Source organism: Microtus ochrogaster, linkage group LG9, assembly GCF_000317375.1.
Source record: "Microtus ochrogaster isolate Prairie Vole_2 linkage group LG9, MicOch1.0, whole genome shotgun sequence".
Taxonomy (NCBI): domain Eukaryota; kingdom Metazoa; phylum Chordata; class Mammalia; order Rodentia; family Cricetidae; genus Microtus; species Microtus ochrogaster.
Genome location: NC_022034.1, coordinates 19,410,190 through 19,420,057, shown reverse-complemented (window position 1 = coordinate 19,420,057; position 9,868 = coordinate 19,410,190).

Here is a 9,868-nt window from a genome sequence, read left to right as displayed (position 1 = left end):
TAGCTACCACCCCATTTCACTTCCTCTGTACTCTAACCTCTCCTAAGTGTCTTCTTGGCTTGCTGCTTTCATCCCTGGCTCTTTAAGCTTTACCTTGATCATTTTGTTCCACTGGGGTCTTTATGAATACCACCAGTGTCACCCAAAAGCTAACCCTGAGGAGGGTATCCTGTGCTCCTCTTGGGGATATACTCAATAGTTAGTCACCAAGACACATCACTGTGTCTTGCTTTTGAAACTTCTTTCCTTTTTTCCTAAGATGCCCCTCAGTCTATTATCTTTGGCTCTATATTCTCCATTGTCTATACTGCCAGTACTAATTTTTAACTTGCCAATACTGTCATCCACCCAGTATCCAGTTCCAGACCTGAGTATTCATCTCAAGTATATACTTAGGCAAAACAACTTAAACACTTCCCTGGAGGCCTGCCCCTTTTAGAACAGGGATGGAGGAGGTATGAAAGCGGGGGTGGGGGGAGTAAGAAGGGAGGTTGGGAGAGGGAAAAGAAGGAGAGGAGGGAGGGGAAACTGTATTCTGTATAAATTTTAAAAATGAAAAAGAGAAATTCATTGTTTTCTACCTAATTGTTGAATAGCTTCAAGAATCAATAAATGTTCTAAATTATGCCTTGCCTCTAATTTCAACTAGGTTACCAGTGTTCCGCATAATTTTCTTCTCTGTCATGTCCTTCAAGCAAATTATTTCTACCTATTGTGACCTCATCTTTGAGCTATTGTACCAGAATTCTTACCTCCCCAGCTCAAATTTTCCTGTCTTTATATAATTTTCCATATAGCCTTAACTATGATCTGTTTAAATTACACACTAATCTCTCTCCTATTTTAAAGTCATTGCTGTTAGATTAAAATAGGCTTAATCTGACATACATTACCTTAAAAGATCTTTCCCATTTTTGTGGCCCTAGAACTTCAGGTTTCTTCGTATATGTTATCTCTACTGTGCTTCACTGTTTCCCTCTGTTGCTTGACCTAACACCAGGATCTCACCCCAAGGACTTTCTAAATATTTTAATTTTTAAAAAGGATTTATTTTATTTTGAAATTATAATATAATTATATCATATCATATATATATTTTATCTATAAATATATCTATATAGATATATTAGTATATATCTATACCTCATATTTATATATAATATGTGTCTATATAGATACATTTATAGATATAGTTAGATAGGATACAGAGATAGATACAGAGATAGAGATAGATTAATCTGTATCTATAGAGAGAGATACAGATATAGATAGATATAGGAATAGATATATATGGATAGATAGATAGATAGATAGATAGATAGATAGATAGATAGACAGATAGACAGGAAAAATGAATGCAATCCTAGAATGAATAAAAGAAAAAAGCAAGCTGAGCACCAGAATTCTCTGACTGCAGACACAATGTAAATAGCCACTCTATATTCCTGCTTCTACACACACACACACACACACACACACACACACACTCATATTGCTCTCTGTGCTCTCTTTTTTTAGTAATTGTTTTCACATGCGTATCTACATATGCATATATATTCCTAAATACATACATATACTACATATACCCTGCTCAGTCTATATATTTTTTGTGTGCTTTAAGACTGACCATTTGGTATTAACTAACCAATTGGTGTGCTCTTCCCTGGGAAAAGCATACAATATATTTTGATCATATTATTTCCCATTCCAACTTCTCCCAGATCATCCATCTGACTAGAATGCTATTCATTAGCCTTATCATATATATCTTTCCTAACCTGACTTCTCTTCAAATGTTCTTTCACCACTCACATAGAACTGGGTCTGGTCATCTCACCCATCTAGTCCACTCTGTGTTTATAATTATGTAAACGAGTGTTCTAATAACTTTCCCATATCTTAAGAGTCTTTAGAAGGCAAAGGACAACTTGACGTTTACTCACCAATATTAAATCAAAGCCTCACGGAGTACATGGTCTTCAGTACATACTGAGTGGATAATCTGTTTCAATCATCATTCACCTCCATTCTCACTACTCTTCTAACTCAATCATGTACTGACTTTTCTAGGCTGCTTCAATAGTCAGGTAACTATAATTCTGTTCCAATTGATTTCTCTCATTAGTACAGCTTTACAGGTTAATATCTCAGAGGCAGAGCTGTGATGGTTTCGCTCATGGCTCAAGAACCTTAAGTGGTTTTCCATTGCCCACACAATAAATCCAAACTCCCATTGGCCTCCAGCTAACCTTTCTTTTTTAAAAAAAATAATTAATTGATTTTATTGAGCTGTACATTCTTCTCTGCTCCCCTCCCTTTGCTCCCCCCTTCAACACTTTCCCATCGCCCCCACGCTCCCAATTTACTCAGGTGGTCTTGTCTTTTTCTACTTCCCATGTAGATTAGATCCATGTATGTTTTTTCTTAGGGTTTTTCCTCATTATTGTCTAGGTTCTCTCAGATTGTCAACTGTAGGCTGGTATTCTTTGCTTTATGACTAAAAGCCACTTATGAGTGAGTACATATGATATTTGTCTTCCTGGGTCTGGATTACTTCACTCAATATGATGTTTTCTAGATACCTAATTGCCTGCAAATTTCAAGATGTCATTGTTTTTTTCTTCTGTGTATACTCACTTAAGTTCTTCTAATCACTAAAGTGGAAAAATATCATACAAGAGAAAATCATGCTTATGGCCATTTTCCTCTTCTTTGAAGGCAATTTATGAAAATTCTGTTGTTGTAGATCCTTGTGACAAAACATAAATATAGTCTATAGTATTTTATCTATTTTTTTAAATTTTTTTTAGGGGTTCATACTGGCAATTGAAATTCTCAGGTTTGTTTTTTGGTGTTGGTGTTTTTTTTTTTTTCTTGAATGAATATTGCAATGGACTTGGACAGTTCATGCTGTGGAGTCAAGTCACCCCTCTCTATAGGTTGCTGCCTCCTCTTTTTTTTTTTTTTTTGTATATTTGCCTTGGAGACAAGGTCTAGCTATGTAGTTCTGGCTGTTGTGGAATTCAGAGACCTACCAGCTTCTGCTTTCTTTTTTGAACTGAGAGAACAAACTAACAAGAGGGAGAGAATGCCTCTCCTTGACAAATGTCAAGGATTAAGAAGGAGGAAATTGAGCAATCAGTAGAGGAAGGTAGACCACTGTCATAATTTTCCTTGAAAATTCTGTCAAATGAACTCTAAGGAAATTGATTGAGAGGCCTCAGAATTATGCCTTTTAATTTGCTTTTTACTCTTAGTATTTAATTTGAATATGTCATGAATTCAAATTAGAAAGGATGTAGATCTCCAAATCATATATAATAGTAAACCATGCCTGAATGTTGTATATGCTGTTTGCGATTTAGAATTGTTAGGAAAGATCTATAACTTCATTTCTATGTCTCAGGCAACATCTTATGTAAACGATACCACAACAGAAGTCAGAAAATTCTGTATTCTGGTTCCACTCTATAATAGATAATCATGAATTACTGAGGAAAATGAATATCTACCTGAGTTACAGAATTATTCTTGCTAAAATTAAAAGAAGAATATCTAAAGCATCTGTCCTTGGCTATTTGTGAGAATCAAATGAAACAATTATATAAAAACCTATTGTAAACTGAAATTGTGTGGTTTTTACTGAGATGTTTTGAAATGGGTTAATACATGACAAAAAGTCAATACCAAAAGTGTTTAACAGGAACTGAATTTTAACTTTTCCACCTTACAAAAGAACTGTCTAACTGCACATTGAATATATGATGAGTGTGCTTTCTCCTTTCCTTTTCAAATACTTTATTTCTTTAGGTGAGGAAAGCATACTTTGCTGAGCCTTTCCCAAGGCCAATAGCTTCAAAACTGAAATAAGTGCTCCTGTTCTCAATGCCTTTTCCAAATTATCAGGATAAACTGATTGAACAAATGTCTATCAGTGTGTGCTTGAGCTTAATACAGTGTTTCACACAATTCCCTTATGCCATATTCCGACATGCAGTTGCTCTTGTTGTCATCACTCTACTAAGCATCTATCTTGTGGCAGGCAGCAGATATTCACTGTGAAGAACATAAAGCTGTGCATGATGCTGGCTTTCTGGTGGATCTTGTAAAGGAATAAACAATCTGGAAATATTTTCAGGGAGTGGTTTAGTGTAAACGAGGATGAAAAAAAATGGTTTTATCCATGGAAGCTTTATTCTTGTTAAGATCTTAGCTGGAATCCACCAAGATATGACTTGGAAATATACTTTTCCTGTGCCAAAGGACACACACATGCTTAGATGCTGAAAGTCCCAAGCTGACATGTTTTTTTGACTTTTTTTTATATGATCAGAAAGAGAGCCCTTTGAGTCTAGCAGAGACACCACAGGCAGTGTTTCTGATTTATAACCAGACCAAGACAGTGATGTTTTTACAGCATCAAAAAGCTCAATATCATTAACACCAAATTAAACTATATTTTAATATAAAATGATAAAGTAAAATGGGATTTTAGAAACATGACTCAATCTCTTCTTTCATCAACCTATAAAGTTAAAGCTCAGATTCAGAAAGTAACATATGATTCTACAATTAATTAGTAACACATTTGTGCTTTCTTTCTCTCAAGTTAATGTTCATAGTAAAGGAAAATAGTGTCAACCTGGAAACCCAACCCTCAGGCTGTTAAAGCAGGAGGAGGACCTTGAATTTGAGGCCAGCCTGGGAAACAGAGTGAAAACCTGAATAAAAAAAGAATAAAAACTTTTTATTTTAAACTGAAATTTCTTTCAAAGGCTATTCTAAACTGCTTCTTTTCCATCAAGTTTTTAGTAGATTTCCTAGAATGATGGTTAATGTTATGAATTGATTTCCGGTATCTACTCTAACAACTGGATATTTAATTTTCCTTTCCATACTCCAAATATATCAAGTAACAGCTCAGAGAACTAGGAAATAACTATAATCATGAATTAATCCAATTTTAACTCAATTCATGTGTAATTAAAGCTGAATATTTTAAGAAAATTTTATTGACTCATCCAAAATTATAATATGCTTGGTTTACATTTATTTTTATATTTGTTTTAGGATTAGATTTTTCCTTTTGTCTGGATTGTAAATAATCTCCTAGTAGCTATGCCTGTGTTGTATACTACAATGATTCTAAAAATAAAATATTCTAACATCAGCTTTCTAAACATGAATTTTGCTAAGTAAATAAATTAACTGATTACAAAAATCATCTATGTTGATAACATGAAATCGTGAAATAAGTATGATTTAATCAATTCTAAGACATTATACATTAATATTCTATGAAATTAATATATTTCTTTGTTGTAAAAATTTAGTACCTACTGTATGAATAGCAATACACATTACATAAACTGTCATATTTTAGTCATATACCACCATTACTAACTTGAAAATTTTGCTTTCATTCAGTTCCTGGTTTTTCTATCAAACCCATCATAGACAAAGATTTCAAGTGTAATGTCAATTTCTTCATTTTTAGCAATCTGCAGAAGTCATTTTATTGTCCCTTTGAAGAAGCTTCTTTCAAGAAAGTGGATACTGTCCAATAGAAAAACAGAAGGAAGTGGAAACCACATTTGAAAGTGTTTGCTAATTAACACAACTATAAGATTAAAGCTAGGTGTGGAAGTGCATTCTGGGAGTCTGCATCAGAGAAACCAAAGCAGAGGATATGTGAGCCCAGGAATCGCAGACTAGCCTGAACAATACAATGAGTTCTTGTCTCGATTTTTTCAAGATTCTTTATGTGTATTCACAAAAATAGAGTCTTCAAAAATTGTAACTTTATAAACTCAGAAAACTGCAGGCTTTTCAGTATCATAATCGCATCAGGGTTAGCACACATATTGGGATGAACAAGATTAAGAATAGAGATTTCTCTCTTTCTGTAAAGACAGAACATAGTATGCTAATCACAGTCTAACTAATAAGAATATTTTAGAGCAATGGCATTCTGTCCATATCTCTGCTAACTTCATATTTATTTCCATGTTAAGCAAATTACTTAAATTTTCTGAGTATCGTTTTATAACTGTGCCATGAGAAATATATCATCCATCCTCTTTTTTATGACCTTGTATTTGTGAGTACCTGCTAATTATGTACAATGTTTTTCAAGTAGTCTATGAGTAACAAGATGCAGCACCATCCAGAAATGAAATAAATGTACAAAATTTATAAATACATTTTAGTTTTTAAATAAAACTAGTAAAGAAAAAATGATATTATCTGTCTAGTGCTTGAGTGGTAAGTTTTTAAAAAAAACAGTCAAAATGTTCATTCTCTTAATGTGTTGAAGATCATATAAAACAATAACTAAGTATTAAACAGTAGGCATATGATTTTATTAACAGTTGAACAAAAGTTTGTGGATGAAGCTAAGTGATATCTATATTGGTGAGTGTGTTAAATAAATGACACCACCCACTAAAGAACACACCAGACCCCCCCAACTGCTGTAGGAATTCTTACCACCAGTAGCCTTTAAGTTACCCACCCACTTGGGCATGGCCTCTTATACTATATATGCTGATATAATGTGAGCATGTGGCCTCTTTTCCTATGAAATTTGGTTGCTGTTTTCTACTCCAGCAGAGGATTGTGATCTGTGAGTCTACTGCTAAATAAATAACTTTATTATACTCAAAAATAATAATATCTCCTCTGGGAATGGCAAAAATAGGAGGACTCAGTCTTCAGGTATATGTAGAAGGTATGGCAAAGGCTGGCATTGGACCAATGAATGCAGATCAACAAAAGACAGACAAGACAACCCAATATCATTGGGAACGTCCTTGTGGGGCCTCTGCAGACTCCCAAGTCAAAAGTGGTCCAGACATTCCCAGTCACTGTTGAGGACATTACCCACTAGGAAAATTAAATAATCTAGAGTCTTCTGTAAAAAATCATACTGTTCTAGATGATGGAATAAACATGGAGGATAAATCAAAAATTCCAATAGGAAATATAAAATGTATATTCTGGCAGACTTCTATAAATTATCAAAGACCAAAGCTAAGAGTGTGTATAAATGGCATTGTAATTGTGGGTTTGATAGATATAGGTGGAGATGTGAGTATCATTATTCCAGAATCTTGGCAAGCAAATTGGCCTCTTCAAGAGAAAGATGTTCAATTACTAGGAATTGGAACCCTATCTCAGGTTAAACAAAGCACAAGATGTGTTGAATGCATAGGGCCAAATGGACAGAGAGGAAAGCTGAGGCCACATGTGGCTAATATTGCAGTGAATTTATAGGGCTGTGGCTTGCTGCAGCAATAGAATACCCAGATTAACATTCCTGCAGTCCCAGAAACTCGTAATTCTGGAAAGGATATTATAAGATACTATAAACAAAGGTCACCAGCCATTCAGGCTGGACAAGAACACAAAACAACTAGCAAATCTTTAGAGGTACCAACAGCCCTAGCTTTAAAATGGTTAACTGAGAAACCATTTTGGGTTAAACAGTGGTTGTTAACAGAAGACAAACTTCAGTCTTTAGATTAGCTGGTACAGGAGCAACTCACCACATTGAAAAATCAACCAGCCCTTGGAATTCTCCTGTATTTGTTATTAAAAAAGAAATCTGGTAAGTGGAAAATACAGATCTAAGAGCTGTCAGCAAGATAATTCAACCTGTGGGCCCTCTACAACCTATAATTTGTCTGCCTTTTTCTTATTTTAGTAATAACCAAAAGGATGACCTCTTATAGCTATTGATTTAAACAATTGTTTCTTCACTAGACCTTTACAAGAAAAGGATCAAGAAAAATTGCCTTCACAGTGCCTACTTATAATAATTCTCAGCCTATTAGGAGATACCAATAGACCATCCTTCCACAGGGCTTGCTCAATAGCCCTACCCTATGCCAATACTCTGTAAGTCAGACATTGGAAATAATACATAAGCAATTTCCTAAGTCTATAATTTACTATTACATGGATGACATTTTGCTATCTGATTCAAACATAGATACTTTAGAAAGAATGTTTTAAGTAAAGAAAGTTTTGCCAAAGTGGGGATTACAAATTGCTCCTGAAAAAATACAAAGAGAAAATCGTGTCAATTACCTACCTTATAGAGTAGGTTTACAGAAAATTAGGACACAAAAGGCACAAATTAGGAGAGACAGGTTAAAAACTCTTGATGACTTTCAAAGATTGTTAGGAGACATTTCCAGTCTATGACCAGCTGTTGGGATAACACCTGATCTAATAATTCATTTAAACAAAACCTTAGATGGTGATAAACACTCGAATAGTCCCAGAGAATTAACAGCTGAAGCAGAATAGGAATTAACAATTATTGAGGAGAAATTGTAGGAGGCACATATGGATAGGGTGATTCCAAATCTTGTTTTCTAGTCATATTGCCTTCTAGAATTTCCTATACAGAAATTTAAATGCAAAAAAAGATATTATCTTATAATGGATATTTTTACCACATAAACCAAGTAAAAAATTAAAAACTTATGTGGAAAAAGTCTCTGAATTAATTACAAAAGGTAAACTGAAACTTCGTCAATTATCAGGTTATAGACCCAGCAGAGATTATAGTGTCTTTTACTACTGATGAAATAAAAACATTATGAGAAGACAATGAACCATGGCAAAGAGCTTGTGCTAATTGGGGGGAGACATTGATAGCAATTATCCCAAAAGCAATACATTTAACCTTATAAAGAGAACTTTGTGTGTTCTTCCCCAAATTGTACATGATGCTCCAATAACTGGAGCCTGAATATTTTATACTGATGCAAATAATTCAGGGAATGCAGGTTACAAATTAGTAGAATTAAGTAAGCTAGAACAAAGCCCTTATAATTCTGTCCAAAAGGAAGAATTTTATGTGATTCTCAGGGTGCTAAGGGATTTTGAAGAATCTCTTAATATAGTTGTTACTGATTCACAATATATAGAAAGAGTTGTTTTGTATATTGAAACCACTGAATTTATACCAGATGATACAGAATTGACTTCATTATTCATACAGGTTCAAGATATAGTCAGGTATAGGCTTTGTCCCGTATACATAACACAATACAATCCCTTATGGGTCTACCAGGTTTTCTAGCACAAGGTAATGCAGAAATTGGTTGATTACTGATTAGAAGTATGTTGAAGGCGTCAGAATTCCATAAAAAACATCATGTCAATAGCAATGGTTTAGAGAAAGTTTTCTATTGTATGGCAACAAGCAAAGGAGAGTATAAAGAGATGTCCTACTTTCTCTTTCTATAACCAACACCATTACCTGAAGGGACTAACTCAAAGGGTACTCAAAGGAATGAAGTCTGGCATATGGATATGTTCCACTTCACAGAATTTGGAAAATTAAAATGTATACACCACACCATTGACACCTATTCAGATTTTCAATGGGCAACTGCTTTAAGCTCAGAAAGGGCTAATTGAGTAATGACAGATTTATTAGAAATTATGGCAATTATGGGTAAACCTGCACAAATAAAGACAGGTAATGCTCCAACATATGTCTCTAAAACAATGAAACAATTTTTTGCTTATTATAATATTAAGCATAATACAGGTATATCACACAATCCTACAGGTCAGGCAGTTGTAGAAAGATCAAATTGAACTATAAAGGATATGTTAAACAAATAGAAAAGGATGGAAAATACCCCAGAAATAGATAACATAATACTTTATTAACCTTAAATTTTCTTAACGCTAATGAGAAAGAGACGACAGCACCAGAGAGACACTAGATAATAGAAAAGTCTTTTGAATTAAATCAGCCCATGTATTTCAAGGATGTGTCGACTTTACAATGGAAGCTAGGATTGTGCTATGTTGATTTGTGGGTTAAAGTCAGGGTCTTCTATTC